Here is an 18,370-nt window from a genome sequence, read left to right on the forward strand (position 1 = left end):
AATAAATGTTAAAAAGTAAAATTTTGAAAAAATTCCCTTTTTTGAGCCAATGCGCGTATCTCGATAAAGACTTCAAAGACCCGAACAAACTGAACACACGTACTTCTACTCACATCATTTTAATCGGACATATTTTTTATACGCGTTTGTCTACTTTGTATAAATTTCTGCTCGCACGTCTGATTTTACAAGCTATAACTCAGAAAAGTTTAGATATTTTTGCGAAACTCGGCAAGAATATAGCGCTTGACTCAAATTTTCTAGTGAACATTTACGAAATTGGTCAATAGCCACAAATATCGCGCTTATAACAGTTATTTCTCAGCAAATAAAGTTTGCTGAGTTCGGCAGCAGTCCAGCTTTATATACCTGTGCACATTTTAGTAAAATGTTATTCGGACTTATAAATAAATGAAAACGTAATATTTATTCATTTTTTACATATTTTCGTTTGAAATTGGAAAGTGGTGATATTAATAAATACATTTGTATTAAATGTACATTTAATTATAAATAAATTTTCATTAAAATGGTTTTAATACGAATTTAAAAAATGAGCTAAAAACATGTCTAAGTGCATATTTTTTGATTTGAAGTTTAGAAGAAATTTTATTATAATGCGTCAAACTATAGTGAAGTTGTTGAAGGCATTTTAAAAGCGAATAATTACGAAATTGTTTCTTCCGGCATATAAGAAGTTATTAAGTATGCTCAGGAACCATTTCCTAATATCTGCTCAAAGTTTCATAAAGCAATTCCTTATATATAATTTACCGTTAATAGGAAAATCCTCTTCTATATACCCCGGCACGGGTTCTGCTTATATAGTATATATGTATGTATATAATTGGCGCGTACACCCTCTTTTTGGGTGTTTGGCCGAGCTCCTCCTTCTAATTTGTGGTGTGCGACTTGATGTTGTTCTACAAATGGAGGAATCTACAGTTTCAAGCCGACTCCGAACGCAGATATTTTTTTATGAGGAGCTTTTCCATGGCAGAAATACATTCAGAGGTATGCCATTGCCTGCCGAGCGGCGACCGCTATTAGAAAAAACTTTTTCTTAATTTTGATCTTTCGCCGAGATTCGAACCGGCGTTCTCTCTCTGAATGATAGTCACGCACCAACCCATTCGGCTACGGCGGCTGCTAGCCAAGCCAAAATAATTATATGCAGAGAATGTGTAGTAACAGCCTAGTTAGCGTGAGAAAAAAAGTTGAATGTCAGTTTTCTAGGTTCCTTCTTAAATTTTTGACAACTGTCACATTATTCATAAAATAGTTACATTTCCTTTGCTTCACCCTGTCTTTGGAATGAAATGTCTAATCAGAACTCTTTTACAATTTTTATCTGTGTTGAGTTTCCTGACGTCAAAAGTAAAGATGGCGTTAATGGGTGCGCACGGTTGCTAAATCTTCTCGGGTGTGTTTTCAATTTTTCTGGGCTTCTAAATGTTATAAAAAGAAAATAAAATTACTTAAAAAGTGTGGGGTTATGAGCAGAATATTAACGTGTAACTGTTTCCAACAAAAGTGAGTCGGATTCGAGTCAATAGTGTGAATATCCAAGAAATTGCATATATAAAAACAATTTTCAAGGCGTAGTAGAAGGAAAATTCCGATTCGGTTTTTTCTGTGTATATGTGAATGGGCAAAAAATTTGCAACACCCTACACAGATAGTTATTAATCCGAATAATTAAAACGGTTAATATAAATCAAAGAAAAATGTTGTGCAAATTGTTTATCCCCAAACGATAAATGTGTTATGTATGTGTATGTATGCGCTATGTATTGAGCGATTTTAAATTTGTGTTGGAATTCCATTTATTATGCATGCTTGCTGAAAAAATACCAATACTTGGTAGCCAATCCCTGCGCAGTAAATCCCTTCATCAACAATTCGTATCAGTAGCTGTTTGTGTGTGTATATGTTTTGCTTAGGTGCAAGGACGAAAGGGATACATACCCATTCACAACACGCAAAGAAGTAAGAAGTGTTCAAGAATACCAGAATGCTCGTTTATTGAGAAAAATTATCTAAATTTAATTTCTTTTTTTGTCTTGTATGACAACCATAAAAGCAGTAAGCTCAGTTCTAGACCAATTGGATGAATATAACAAAATAACTTAAACTGTAAGTAAAAAGTTATGTTGAGGCAGACTCAGACTTGCATACATAGTTTTGTTACCTCAATCCAACCCCCCGTTCATGCCCTACACCCTATTTATTCACATTGATATTTTTACCACTTTTTATAGATGTAGGGCCAATTGTTTTTGGTGTTTTTATTTAATTCTGCTCCATTTATGATTTTATTATATTTTTTAAAGGGAGTTCCGCTTCGAAATTGATCTCCGAAAGATAACTAATGTTATCAACCAGTTACTGTACGTTATCTTATCTATTCAATTACACAACGTGCAAATACTGTAAGCTCTTACTCTTAGCCAGGTATCGAAATATCGTATTGTTTGCTCTTACTGTTGCTTAAATTTTATCCGAAAACTAGAAAAATGGAAAATCCGAAATAGTAGGGCTTTCCTATTCGAATATAAATATGTATGTAATAATAATATTATATGTGAAATGTAATGTCAGGAGCTCTCTTAGCTTTGATTTTTATCAGCTTTCCTTTATTCTTTCAATACAAAGGAATTTATATAAAGGGTGTTTTTTTAGAGGTTAGGTTTTCAAGTTGGCACTACTTTTTTCGTAGATGGTCTTTTTGACAGCTGTCACTTGATTTATGCTCAGTTTGCTTTGCCATTTCATAATGAATAGATTACACCTGAACAACGTTTGCAAATCGTGCAAATTTATTACGAAAATAATGGTTCGGTTCGCGCGACGCATCACAAGAAAATTTTGTTCAGCGATGAAGCTCACTTTTGGTTGAATGGGTATGTCAATAAGCAAAATTGTCGCATTTGGAGTGAACATAATCCACAAGCCATTGCTGAGACGCCGTTACATCCTCAAAAAGTCACTGTTTGGTGTGCTCTATGGGCAGAGGGAATCATTGGTCCATATTTCTTTAAAAATGCAGCCGGCCATAATGTTACAGTCAATGGAGAGCGCTATAGAGCCATGATTAATGAATTTTTCGTGCCTGAATTGGACGATGTTGATGTGGACGACCTTTGGTTCCAACAAGACGGCGCTACATGGCATACAGCCAACGCAACAATCGATTTATTGAAGGAAACTTTTGGTGAGCGCATTATCTCGCGCCGTGGACCTGTGGCGTGGCCTCCAAGATCGTGCGATATAACACCGCTGGACTATTTCTTGTGGGGCTATGTGAAGTCGCTTGTCTACGCAGATAAGCCCGAGACGATTGACGTCTTGGAAGAGAATATTCGGCGCGTTATTGCTGACATACGGCCCCAATTGCTGCAAAAAGTGGTCGAAAATTGGGCCTCTCGGCTGGAATTTATTCGAGCCAGCCGCGGCAGCCACTTGCCCGAAATCATTTTTAAAATATAATGGCAAACCCTTATCTTTATAATAAAGCTATTTTCTTGGCCATAACATTAAATTATATACGTTTTATTTCATCTTGAAAACCTAATCTCTAAAAAAACACCCTTTACTTATCCTATAGTGCATAAGTCAACTTCAGAGCAGAGAAAAAGGAATGTGATAATCTAACAGAAAATGTGGTTAGACTTTTCTTAGATAAGTTTAAAAAGTGGTAATTCGGCTATATAAATTTGATTACTATAACTAATTAGTATTTTGTAAAATATGATTACTATTATTAATTAGTTTTGATTAAAGAATCAACAAGCTTTTAGACAATTAGTAAACACCGACAAAAATCAGCCGCTTACCGTCTTTAGAAAATGTGATTTGTTTTTTAGTTGTATATGAATCATTATCTGTAAAATGTTCGAATGAGATAACACAATTGATTATGACTTCAGCAACTAAGCAGTTTTTTGTGTTTGGATACCTTCAAACGTTTCCCCGCTCGTTTTTATAAGCTTATAATGTGGTAAATGAAAAGTAAACAAGAAATGGAGTAGCAACAAAATTTGAAATCAAGCCGTAGCTAATGATGTCATATGTTAGCGGTTTCTCTCTTTTATGACACAAATCGCTGTGATTTTGTTTTAGCATTCAGGGGTGTATGAGCTGAGAAAGGCGTAACTGAACTGAACAAGTTTCATTCTAATTTTGAACGAGATTTTGCTGTAAAACGCAAATGTAAAAAAAAATTCACCAAAAAATCTTTAAGCCGCGCACGGTTAACAGCCTAAATTTTCTTGTAGCTTCATTGTACATACATACATAGAGATCGGGTTACATACAATGGTGATGGCCGATTATAGAATTGTTACATATTTTGTTACTTAAATTTTTTAAAATGCTGATTGAAAGTAAAACTATTTTAGTGTGCACTTTTATTTATTGCTCCAAGTTAAGGGGTTACATGAGTTTCGTCGGGTAAAAAAGGCGTATTTGCAATATTTTTTTTTTCTATGTAAAAAATTATTTATTTAAATCAAATTTTTTTTCTAAAGATACATATTTAAAGAATAATTTCTGAATTAAAAAAAAACAAAAACTTAAAACTCCTCCATTGTGACGTCATTCCTGGTGACCCCTCGAAAAAAAAGGTGCGTCCGCGTTGTCAGCATAACTCCTGGCAGGATCATCAAAAATGAGAAAACAAAAATAAGTGTTTAAGTTAAGACCATAAACCCGTGCTTGAACGAAGGAAAAAAAAATAAAGTAAGAGGTGGAATTTTGGCAGATTTTTTCCAAAAAAATGAAAATTTCGGTCAAATTTGCTTGACATTTTGTTTTTTTTTTTTCAAATAGTTGTAATTGAAAAAAAAAAAAAATCCTTCGTTCAAGCACGAGTAAGTTGATTCTCGAATTCCTGTGTAAAATTTCATCAAGATCGGTTGAGTAGTTTTCGAGAACATTTGACAACCGACTTAGAAAACACGATTTTGAGAAAAACTCGTTTAAAGTTTTGAGTAACAATAAAAGTGGCTTGGAGCGCACACCTTCCAAAGGCTGTATCTCCGAAGCTATTATTCGGATCGACTTGAAAATTTAGGATAATATTATTAGAAATTATTAAGCCAAAAACAAAAATCGATTTTTTGAACCCACGAAACCCATGTAACCCCTTAAACAAAATTCATCTTTACAGATAAAATTAATTAATCTTTTATAAAAGAAAAAAAAAATGCGTGGACAAAACAAATACAATTTCAAAACTAAATTAAAATTATGTTAAATTGTATAAAACAAATGGCTTGAAAAGTCTCGGGCCTAACAAAGAAATCAATTTTTTTTTTGTTCAAAATTAGCTTTATTCAACAATGTAATTTCCATCAAGAACAACGCATTTCAATGCCGCTTTAAAATTTCAATACAACTTTTTTAAAACGATTTATCTTTTGCCTCAAAATAGGCCTCAGTTTCAGCGTTAACCTCTTTATTAGAGCGAAATTTTTTACCGGCAAGTATTTTTTTTAGGTCTGCAAACAGCCAGTTGTTGCTAGGAGCCAAATCTGGCGAATACGGTAGATGTTGAGGCAATTCGAAGTTCGATTCATGTAGTTTTACAATTGTTTTGATTAACTTGTAACACGGTGCGTTGTCTTGATGAACAAAATTGATGAGCAAACGTGGCACCCACTTTCAACAGAGCTTTCTCATAGTTAAATGTTCATGCAATATAAAGCCAACACGTTCTTTTGATTCAAAACGAATTTGTGGATTTTTTTAAATCTTTTCTGGTGTTACCGCCTCATTTGCACGTCCACTGCGTTGTGCATCATCGGTGTCTCTACGACCACGGCCTCTCTCTTTGAAGCGGAGTCTACAACACTTTTCAAGCGGAGTCTACAACACTTTTCAAGCCATTGCTTCGCTTGAACGCTATTTTTCCCCCATCAAGAAGCAGTGTAAAATTAAAACACGAAATTCCATTCCATCCATTGATCCATTGTTTTAAAAATAGTGCCTTCAATGTGTTAGGCCCAGCACTTCTCAACCCATGTGTTAAGTGTCGTTTTTTGCTTTGCTAACTTTAAACGGATTCATACAAACGGCAAGAATGCATCGTTCGTGAACATATGCCTTAGTGATCATCCCAATAGAACGTTTTTCGAAATTAACTTTCTTAGTGGCATCGTGAAATTGAGCGCAAATGAATTTAGGACTATTTACTGTACTGCGCTCGGAACGTTGGCAGAGATTGATTTAGTCGGGATAGTTACTGGAAATGAGATCTGGACAACGATGTATTTATTATCCCTAGACCCGTACATAAAGTCCAACCGTGCCGCACTCACCCTATTGCCCGACTTTGTTCATAAGAGTTTCTCCAATAAGAAATCGCACCTTATTGGAATTTATATGGAGAGGTACAGGAGGTTAAGGAAGCTGTAACCGTGGTGCTGAATAGATTAACTTCCAGTGGTTATCATTAAACTGATGCTACTCTAAGCTAATCTCCTATTTGATGGTCAAATACAATACACGTGTTGTTGTAAAAAACCTTAGAAAAAAGTGCTAACAAAAATTATAAAAAAGTTTTTGATAAATAATAATGGCATCTGTTGCATAAAACGATTATTATGCATAATTTTCCATGTAAATTTTTGTTTCCTTAAATGTAACATTAATAATAAATACATTTGCGAATGTTCAGTACGACGAGCGACGTACCCAATATTTTGCGTATTTGCCTTTATACATCTTTAGAATTCGTTTCTTAATCGTCTAAGCTATTTCCCAGTTTAATTTCAATTAATTTTTTTAAGATATCAGCAACGCAAAGCTCTGATTGCATGTATGTATGTATGTGCGTATATATGCCAACAATATTATGTTCTGAAATGTCCCACTAGCCAAAAACCAGTTAAATGGCTTATCATGAAATTTTCTAGAGTAATCAATAATTTAAGTGATTGCAGTTCCATGAGGCAGAGTGTGCTCGAAAAGAGACCAAGTGCCTAAACTGTGTCATTGCCGCTCTATTGCCCCACCACTTCCCCTACAATGCTGCGCCGTACACCACGAAAGTTGTAAAAGTGTGTGCATTTAGAAAAATTTCTTCAAGTGCAAATTTCTCCGTAATGTGCCTCAAGTGAATAATAAATCAATTCCTTTTAGTGAGGTCTGTCATATTAAAACCACATACCTACACACATACTTACACTGCACACCTATTGCTTGCACGTTGATGTCAAATGTAAGCTCGAATATGAAGGAGAACACATCTACAAGTATTATACGACCATACACATATACAGAGTGGTCCATATAGCGCTATTTTTAATAATACGCTATTTTGATAGTGACAGCGCTTTTCCGCTGGAAATCTTGATAGCAGTTCAGTATCGTATCTCTGCTTTACGCTTCAGCAACTTGGGAAAATTTTAAAATTCAATGTTGTGCAGTCGAAATAGTGCGTTTATTGAAATATTGTCCTTAGATAGTAAGTTTTTGATGCAGATTTTGGAGCAATGGCATCGTTGGACCATTTTTCTTTCAAATTGCTGCTGGAAATGGCAACGGTCAACGCCATCGGTCAGCGGTGAGCGCTACCAATGCACATTAAACGATTTTTTCTGCCGGAAATTGAAGGTATGGGATTGAAGTATCTTTGGTTCCAGCAGGATGGTGCGCCATGCCACACAACCCATGCCACAATCGAGCTTTTGTTCGTCAAGTTCCGTGTTAATAATTGATAACCTCGGAACTGCAAGCCGATAAAATTTTACTGTGCGTTATACAAGCCATTAATGATTCAGGGCCTTAAGGCGAACATCCAGCAAGCACTTGGTAAGAGCCAGAAATTGTCACCAAAGTCTTGGAAAATTGGGTTAATAGAAGGCGATACTGCGAAGCCAGTCGAGGCAGCCACATGAATAAACTCGTATAAAGGGAAAGTCCATAAATAAAAGGAATTTTTGGAATAAACCAATTTACCGTCAAAATTAAATTTTTGTTAATATTTTTTAATTTTATTTTTTGAATTTTGTATTGTATTTTTTTTTTTGTTATTTATTATTTTTAATTTTTGAATTAATTTTTTTTTTAATATTTAAAAAAAAATTTTTTTTTTTAATATCAAAAAAAATTTTTTTTTTAATTTTTTTTTTATTTTTTGTTTTTTAATTTTTTATTTTTTTTTTAAGTTCCTAAAAAGAAACCACTATATGGACTACCCGTTATATAGGACTGTAAGTGTGAACAATATTGTGCAGGCACTTAAATTGATAAAATGCACTTGTATGTATGCGCAAGAATGCACATTAGGGTGGCACAAACTGTGATTCATGTTTGGAAATTATGCATATTGAAGGTAAACTAAATTTTATGAAGGGTTAGACGAATTAGTGGAACAAAATTTTCAGAAATTGTAACAGTTATACGAGGAATGACAGTTAAATTCTGAGAGCATTTAAAAAAAATCATGCATCGAGATTCTCCCTAAAACTCTACACAACGATTTCAATACCTTTGTCGCCAAAAGCTAGAGCTCTTAAGTTGTTTGGGCCTACATCCGCCCCAGGACGCCACCATAGAACTGTGCAGTTACTTTCCATTCAGATGAATGACAGCTGACTCAAAAATAAAAAGATCAACATTGCGCTCAGTCAGAGTTTTCATTTTTGCTTTTGTTGGCCGATTTATCGAATGTTTTTTTAAGAGCTTGAGAACTTAAAATGATTATGCAACACAGAAATATTGTTGGAACATTTTTTTCTTTTTTTATTAAATATAAACTGGTCGATAATTTCATGACGTTAATTTCTTGAATATGATATCCGGCATATGTTTGCCGCGGCTACGAGTTACATGGTCTATTCGATCAGTACAAGTTTTCAATAGTTTTTCAAAAAAATCTGAATAATAAATCCAAATGCACCCAATCAGGAAACCTCTGAGGCAAACGATGGTCATTTGGCTTCGATTCTTGTACGAGCTGTATTTTATAGATTCGTAAGCCCAGATACTTACGTAAATTTTCCACGTAGTCGATGGACGACGAATCGACATTTTGGCGTGTTCTTTAATGCTTCACTCTATGCACTTCGCGAGCAGATTTATTTTTTCCACAATTTGGAAGCTTTTGTCTGTCGTTAAACGATTTATAATGCCTTGCCAAACCTTACTGAACAGAAATGTTAACACAGTTTACCAAAACGAATTACAAGGTTTGCTCTTTAACTATGGCGAAAAATAAAACTGGGAGACAACTTCGGTTGCCACGTCACTTGGGAGATTTTCATTTCACACATATTCACACACCCGTCCAATCAGTCGTTGTTCCAATTGCAACGAAGTGTCATTGGTTGAGTTTTTTCGTATATCACCAACACATTTGTATCGCCCGCCGAAATTTGCACGATCATTTCACACGTATTCACACACACTCGTCCAATAAGTCGCTGCTCAGATGGCAACGAAGTGTCATTGGTTTATTTTCTCGTATATCACCAACACATTTGTAACGCCCGCCGAAATTTGCACGATCATTTCACACGTATTCACACGCCCTCGTCCAATCGTCGCTGTTCAGATGGCAACGAAGTGTAATAGGTTGAATTTTTTCGTATATCTCAATCTCAGTGTTTTTGTAAACACATCTCAAGTGACGTCAACCCATTAGCTGATTCTGTCGAATTCGCTCAGAGCCGATTAACGGTCTGTTAAGGGGCACACCTCTAAAAATCTTTTCACCATGTTTTGCCATTCTCAGCTGTCTAACCATAGTTATCAGTATCGATAATTCTCATGGAGCTAAATATTGACTATTTCCCATATTTATTTATTTTTATTTTCTGTTATTTTTTATTTAATTTACCGAGCTCAGAATAAAAATTTGATTTAGTTAATATCTAAAACTTTTGCAAATCTATAAAAATATGTTTATATTTTTCCCCCATAATTTAATTATTTATTATATTTTATTGCTTATCGTTTGTTTCATTTCCTCCTGGTGAGCTATCCATCTGAGTCTTCGTCAACGCAATCCATTTGAATAGAGTTTAAAAATTCGTTCAATACTGAATACGTTTTGTTTTTTCAGGCGAAGGTAAAGGTTTTGGTATATAAGAGTTTGAAGAGGATGACTAAGTGGGACAAAAATAATTTTATATATAAGTTTTTTAATATAACTTAAAAAATAAACATTAATGCAGCTGAAGGTAGTACGCATTTCTTTTTCAGTATGAATTTTTTTAGTTGTTTAAAAAAAACATTATTTGCCTCTAAGAAAGGAACACCCTAGCCTGTGTGTTTGAAAGGATTTGCATTTTTGTTTTTTATTTTTAACTGTGATAATTTGTTGCCAGTATTGCTTTGATAAATGTAAGTGTATATGCACAAATATATGCAGTTTCCACAATTGGCTCAATGGTCTTGGTTGTTATCGCATTTAAATTTACTTTTTACTTTTATCACCAGAACAAAGAACATTGCAATTTCTTTTAATGAGCGAATAGTTGTGCATATTTTTGCACTTTAGAGTAAATACGTGTAGCTATCGCATTTGTGCTTTGTACATCAATCCATATAACGGAAGTATGCCAAAATTATGGCAAATACGTACCGACCAAGAGCTGCCACCGCAGTAACCGGGTTTAGGGTGGTGAATTTCTTTTCTCGTCCATCGTCACTGGCGCAATTCAATACAGCTCGGTTGGTCCCAACACTTCTGTTGAAGGCGGGCTTATGCTCAATAAATTACTTCGGATCTGAAATATTTTTCTGCTGCGTTTACCAAAGAGGCATCCACCTGAGCTCAATTTCGGTTGGATACAATCAATGCAACTGATGGTGCTACCTTAAGACCTGTTCAGGCCTTAAAAGTCATAAGATTAGATTCCTCGGTTTGTGGCCAAATGCTGCTCTTGCCAATAGGAGCCGGTTTCCCGGAGCCGACCAGAGCAACAGCGTTGGCGAAGTGATCACTGCTGCTGCGGCTCGTTTAATTGGTTGTTACCCTATCAGGATTATAAACACTATTCCTATTTTCTGGAGATTGGTTGACATTTTCATTTTCGGCTCTATGGCAGACAAACTGCAAGATATGGCGTATGTTGTTGGGATACATTTTTGCGCGTGCTAAAACAATACTGAGTCCAGCAATCAGAAGATTGTCTCGGACCTTATTTTAGTACGCCGTCTAGCGTTAAACGATCGCTTTTATATAACGCCAGAGACATTACTAACGGCGTAGTCAAGGACTTTTTCTACCTAGAATCCAGAACTAATACTGTCACAAACGTCAGCCAAAAGATCCAGCGATCTTTGCCAACAGATGCCACTTTGGGCTGGGTAGGCAATTGAAAAGCAGAGCCCTCTCTCGACGCACGAAAAGAACGCTCTATTAATCACTCATCCTCCCAGTCTTACTGTGTGGCGCTGAGTTCAAAAAGCATTAGCAACGAAATACCCGGTACTTTTAAATCCGTATTACCTCATTGCTTTTCCGCTTAATGCTTGCAGACTAGTCTGGCAGGTGAGAAGAAGAGGAGTTTAAAGTGTTTTTATTTCTATTAAAAACTCTGTATTTCACTTCGAGTAGAAATAAGCATTCCAAAATTTGTTAAAAACAAAAAAATGTTGAAATGGTATTTATCATAGGTATTTATGCAATTGATTAATGTAAATAAGTTTGCGTGCATGCCTCTTCTTTCAATTCTTGGTGAAGTGCTTCAAAATGAGAGGTTATCTTTCAGTTTAACAAAAATGCTCATAGATTTGTATTTTGCTTTTTGGTTGTATCGATTCAAAGCCTGAATACACTCGAGATGCTTTTTATAGAGGTATTTACTTACATACATTGGGTTTTATCTAACGCAACGCTTTCCTGTGCATATATGACGTTCTAAACGTGACACTTCCAATTGCCATATTCACTCAAAGTAAGCGAGCACTTGGGATACCCGTTTCATCCTCTCAATTCGCAACACTCCTTTCTACAACTAGCATCGAACTATTGTATGTATGTATGTGTGTGTACATATGTACACTCGTATTGCGAATGAGCCGTATTGGCATTTGCGATGGAACAACGACTAACTATGTGTGCATCCATACACACACACCTCCACCTTACCTATTTAGGTATTTTAATGGTATTTGAATGCAGCGGCAAGTGCCAAAGCAGCTGTGGTACTACTGCGGTGGCCTTTATGGATATGCCGGTGGTGCTGGCAGTTTTCCTACACTTGTTTATACTTCGAGCATTGGACTCTCTGTCATATGAATGGGCACACATAAATAAATCGCATTAGACAAGAGTGATGTTCTTTTACTTTTACAGTTCGTTCCTTTTGGCAACATAACAATTCCGAAACTGCTGTTGAGAAATATATTATTAAGAAAACCATAAAAACGTACAAAAATATCGGTTTGTTCACTTATATTTTTTTATAAGCTTTATAGATTATAAGACTTTTTCTGTTTTACTCGAGTGCATCTAAAATAATATTGTTATTGAAAATTTTTTTGTTACAAAGCCTTACCTCATTCATCGTAAAGATTGATTGATTATCAGCCAATCCAAATTATCTCCAGCGTAACAGCTTACCTGAAAGGTAAATCCACGGAATCAGCCTTACACGAGGTCGTAGGGACTGTGGAAAAATCTCTGAAAGGCAAACAATTCACTTTGGCGGCCTGCATAGAAAAAAAAGGTGCTTTTAATAACATCAGGGCGGAGTCAATTGTCACTGCGTTAGATAGACTAGAGGTGGAAAGACCTATCTGTCTCTGGATCTCGCCCCTGCTTGGCTGCAGGGAAGTTAATGCGGTGGCAAGACGGGCTTAAGTCACTAGATTCGTGCACAGGGGGACGCCGCAGGGTCCGTTCCCCTCTACTGTGGCTCAACAGTCTCTTTCTCTGAAAGGTCCCCACAGCTTCTGCAATAGGGGTTAAATGGTAGCCATGGCTTTTCCGCGTGTGTGTCGCACGTCCAGTGACCGGTAAACACAGCAACGAGTTTGGAAATTGAATGGCGAGGAGTCCAAAAGACTTTATGAGTCCTTCGTATATTGTACTGGGGCCAAAGGGTTTTCGAAATAGTACATGAAGAAATGGAGCTCCATCTTTTCTGCGCTTTCCTGAGAAATAATTTGTGCAGTTCCCCTTTAACAACTGTCAGGGAGATGCCGATGATCGGGTAAGAGGTCTCTGAGGCTAATTCAGTCCCCTTCCTGGCAAGTTCATCAGCAATTTCACTTCGATCTATGTTCCTATGTCCTGGAATCCAGATCAGAGAAATATTACCTGCACACCCAAGAGATTTGCTCTCCTCGTTACAGGAGTTTACTAGTTTCGTTCTGCACCATGGCGTTATCAGAGCCCTGAACGCGGCTTGACTATCGGATAAAATGTTAATATCTCCCTCGCTTCCGCGTTCCCTAAGCATTTTGCATGCCTGCAGTAGCGCAAAGACGCCTGATAAACACTAGCAGTATGCGGCAGTTTAAAGAAGATAGATAAAATGGCTAATTTAGAGAAAACTCCTGCTTGGACTCTTCCATCTTGGAACCGTCAGTGAAGACAGAAGTGCAAGCTTCGGTTTAGATTTTCTCCTCGACCCAATCCTGCCTATTTGGAAAGATTGCTCTAGCACGACCCTCAAACTCTAGTTTGCGGATAGAGAGATTTGTTCGAAGTTCGGAGGAATACGGGGGTTAACTGCACGAAAATGCTACCATGGCCCTTGAGAGATTGCCTCCAGAGGATCACCTCCTTTAACCTGATTGAACTTTGCGCTGCGATGGAAATAACGTAAAAGTCGATGGGAAGTAAGTGAAAAACGACATTCAGGGCAGCACCGGGGCAAGTTCTACATACTCCTTTGATGTCAATACATTCAATCCTTTGCACCCTCCCCAGTTTAGTGTTATTATAACCCTTCCGAAGAGCTTCCCACCAAACTAGGCATCCATACGTTAAAATTGGCAAAACCACTGCGTTGTACATCCACAGCACGGGAGGAGTAGAAGGTTATACTGGCCTTCTTTACGCGATTTTCAATGTGTAGCTTCCAATGATACAATTCCAAGATACCCAACTTCCGATGAGGTTTATATTTTCTGATTATAATAATAGCACCAGCTCCGTTTTGTCAGAGTTGAATCGGAGGCCGCAATTGGCAGCCCAGCGACTGAGTACAGCCTTTCGGTAAGCCTTTCTTACAACAAATTCGTAAGAATTCATCTCGTAAGAATATCCTCTTTGGCTGAAGCCTGAACTTCCGCATGGGACCAAAGTGCAGTGGCTACAGAATCGATTATATTTGGTAATAAAAAAGTCGCAGAAGCTGATTAGACAACGATGATGGCAATTATTGCTACAAAATAAAAAGGATTTCACTATTCTATGGAAATTTTTGTGCCATGTCTGAAAATCTGGATAAAATTTATATATTTGTGTTAATTTTGAAATGGTCATTAGCTGGTACTCTGTTTGGGCTTCCGTGTGTTTTTTTAAGGATAAACCTCTTTAAATTCTGAATATTAATATTATTGTACACTTTTGATCCAAATAATGTTTAATTTTGTTCTAAAATTTTTTTCTGCTACACAAACCTGATAGTCCTAATGTACATACATACATACATATATACATACATACAAAATTATATAATAAACGAGTAATGTAGTGTGTGTGTTTTGATGCGGTCATTTACTGCTGCACCAGATCGTCGGTAGTGAATGAACGTGCAGCCAATATGGCATCCAAATGTTCTGTCGGCCAGACAACCATATTGCGCACATACATGAGTACATACATATACCGAATACATACATACTTACTTGCTTGTAATAAAACAAGTGTTTGATGAGAATAGCTACTAACTGATTTTGCTTTTATGTACGACATTCAATTGTGGCCGTAATGGATTCGTGCGGTTGGTTACAACTAATAAATGTTAGTGTCTATTCTCTGTTATTTGTCTATTCTAATTGTTGTATGTAGTTATGCTCAACTATGTAAGCGAGTGCAGTAAAAAGGAGAGTATACATTTTATGTGATTTGCATGGGTTGAGTTTTATGGGTATTTTATGGGCTTATGATAACTTTTCAAGCGGCTTATTATTTTATTTCTATTTTTCCAGCGTCCCTGTTATATTCGGTTCACTTTTTTCATTGGTAGATTTGAAAATGCAATGGAAATTACACAGGTTAAAACAATTTTTTACTTCCTTTTAAATATATTTTGTAGTTGCGGCCGTAAAAATCTAAAGATTATAGGAGAATGCCACAAAATACAAGTTTATTCCTCAAAAGTGATATTACCGCCTTCAGTGTATCGGAACGTAATTATGCCCGCTTTTGATCCAGCGCTCGAAACTTTTCTGGAACTCTGCTTTCGGTATAGTCATTAGAGCCGTCTTCGATTTTTCCATTACTTCCTTTCGGCTGTTAAAACGTCCCAGAACGCCCAAATAATAGCCTTTATGAACTGTCTGTCCTTATGAAAGTCGATAGCAAGCATATCTGCCACAACTTAAAGAGGATTTAAATTTTTTCCAGTTATTGAATGAAAGAATTAATTCAATGCTTAGTGAAAAACTTGTGCTTTCGCATATAAATAATGACAGTATACAAAACGATTAGTGTGCCCAGTTTATTACTTAATTTTGAGGCCACATACACAACAAATTTATAGCTCCTTTCAGTAGTGGTTGATAACATTTGAACTTTACGAGTGGGCTGCCAGTCGCGTCCACTTCTTACCGACAACAAGCTCACAGTTAGAGCGCATAGTTAGACGAAAAAATGGGCGAGTGGGTAAATAGACGATATGTACACACCGGCAATAGGAAATTGAGAACGTCAACTAATCGAAATCGAGGCGTTCAATGACCGATTTTACATTGGAAATGTGCCTGTCGTGCATTTGTGGCTTGCATGCAAGTAATGTGTGTGCGTGTGTGCATATATTGACAGTTTCCATTATAAATTTGTGTCACAAGAAATCGTTGGCGCTATGCGCTAAATTGTACACGATGCTGACGTAGGATGTGAAAATGATTAGCAGTAATGATTTAAATATTGTTAATTGGCATTAAGCGATTTAATTGCAGTTGTGAACACTGAAATTATTTCTCACTTTAAGTGCAAAAAGTGCCATTAATAGAATCAGAAGTTTACCTAGGTATGTATGTATGTAGATACATATACATATGTACATACATATATTACAAAGTACAAATATCCATTACGGACAGTTATAATAAACTTTAACCCTTTGGAGACAAGTGTCGGCGTATAACCACCCAATCCGTTTTACCGTTCCGGACGTGTGTCGGCATATAGCCGCCCAAATTAGTTCGTAGCTGCAAGGCTCACGACGTCTGTCGTTCTAAGCGATAAGAGACGCATAGGTATAGTAAAAGAGTCACGTTTTCATTCAAAGACATTAGGGACCATTAGCGATGAAGTCTTATCTTCCTTATAATGTAAATTTACGATGTTCAGTTTTTTCAGTTCTTCGATTCAGTCTCTCAGTGTCACGGCCAGAAGAACCAGCAGGCTTTTATATATTTTATATTTTATTCTACGCACGATGGCTAAGCGATCTAGAGATGTTACTTTAGTTAGTGACAGTTCTCACGAATATTATAATACTTTGAATCTGGTAAGACGGATTCACGGAAGATGACGGCATTACTTCGTCAAGTGGGAGTGAAAGCCGTGCAATAAGGAATCCACGCAGGCATTTCAACATTAGCAGTGGTAGCAGTTTGTTTATAATTATTTTTTTATTTTATGAAAAATTTTGTTTAAATAAAGCCTTATGCTGAAAACAGTGACCGACGTACGTAGTCCCTTACCGCAGTCCCTAACGTCCACAAAACTGAGTAAAACTCATCCCGTGGGTAACAACTGCGTTCTTTTAGTTACACATTTACACAATACATCGGTTTGTGTGTGTATGTGTTTGGCTGTATCTACACAATGTTGCCATTGATATTTTTGCTTACACACTTTTTCACACATCCGCGTTATCAGTTACAATTTTTCATTGTTTAATAAACCAAAGCCAAAAATCAACAAATGCAAATAGTTCATTTATCTATGTATAATTAACATTATTCATCAGTGTTTTTAAGTTATTTTAATAAAAATTATAATTTTTCTAAGTTTATTTTGTAAATGATTTCGAAATGTACTGCTTGGCAACACTGTGTGGTGAGAGAGCAATCAGCTGACAGGGTTCTACGCGATTTTTCAAAAATCGTGAAATAAAATCTACGATACGGAAGGAAGTAATTTTTCATTTACATGGCGTTCTCATTAGTTCGATCGTAACAGCTGACAGGGGACTGCGTTTACGTCGGTCACTGTTTTCAGCATATAACGCTCAACGTATTTATTTTCTTTACTGCGCACTCCATACCTCTCATCCTCAACGACGAAGGGTTAAAACACCGGGTGGAGAAATTTTCTTTTTTGTCTGAATACTTCCCATTGTGCCAATAGTAAAATTAGAGCACATTTTTTATAATTTTTCTTTTCTAACGTTTGTTTTTGCTTTTATTCCGTATAAAACGAAATTCTTGTGGAAGAAAAAGTGAGAGACTGTCTGTGAAAAAAGCAAGAAAAAATAAACAGAATGAAATAGTTTCTATAAAAAAAACATAAACAGAATCAAATAGAAAGAAAAAAAAAAATAAACAAAGTCAACTAGTTTTTATAAATCGCATTTTTTGTATGAAAAAAAAAGATACCGAAAGAGCAGTCATAAACATTTTTTTAAGTCAATGCTATTCTTTAGTCCCTTAAATTTGCTATTTATTATACCACAGTTCAATGGACTATAAAATTACATACTCAACATTTTTTTTTAAACTAAAATTAACGCTTTACCGCATATGAGCCTATTTATAGCATTGTAGTTTTGATTAAATTTTATTTCCAAACTAAAAAATAAAACAAATAATTACTTTTGTTAGGTGTTTTTCCAAGCTGCTCCCCTATTTGTGGTGTACGTCTTGATATTGTTCCACAAATGGAGAGACCTACAGTTTTAAGCCAACTCCGAACGGCAGATATTTTTTATGAGGAGCTTTTTCATGGCAGAAAGAGGTTTGCCATTGCCTGCCGAGGGGCGAACGCTGTTAAAAAGCGTTAAAGCTTTTCATTTTGCTGTTTCATGCACGCAGATTTGAATCTACGCTCTCGCGAATGTTAGTCACGCACCAGTCCATTCGGCTACCGTGGCCGCCTATTATAAAATAATTCAAACTATATAACTTACTATATACTTGACAGTAATAAAACGAAAAAAAATTGTCTATGATTCTATGACATTTCGAAATAACCTCACTTTTGTGCAAGTGAGTGAAAAAGCAGAATTGAAGT

The 18,370-nt window shown here is 36.1% G+C and overlaps 1 protein-coding gene across 2 annotated transcripts in view; it reads left to right on the top strand.

The window, feature by feature from the left end:
- Positions 1–1,371: 1,371 nt before the first annotated feature.
- The window catches only part of LOC129238035 (FERM, ARHGEF and pleckstrin domain-containing protein 2), a 114,889-nt gene continuing 97,890 nt past the window's right edge, over positions 1,372–18,370 (top strand). The window contains exons 1-2 of one of the 2 annotated variants that reach the window (XM_054873075.1): positions 1,372–1,989; positions 2,087–2,136. The gene's annotated coding sequence lies outside the window, so the exon portion shown is untranslated. Of the gene's footprint in view, positions 1,990–2,086; positions 2,137–18,370 lie in introns of those variants that run through there. The other variant, XM_054873084.1, reaches the window with a different exon arrangement.

This window comes from Anastrepha obliqua, chromosome 1 (genome assembly GCF_027943255.1).
Source record: "Anastrepha obliqua isolate idAnaObli1 chromosome 1, idAnaObli1_1.0, whole genome shotgun sequence".
In the NCBI taxonomy this organism is placed as follows: domain Eukaryota; kingdom Metazoa; phylum Arthropoda; class Insecta; order Diptera; family Tephritidae; genus Anastrepha; species Anastrepha obliqua.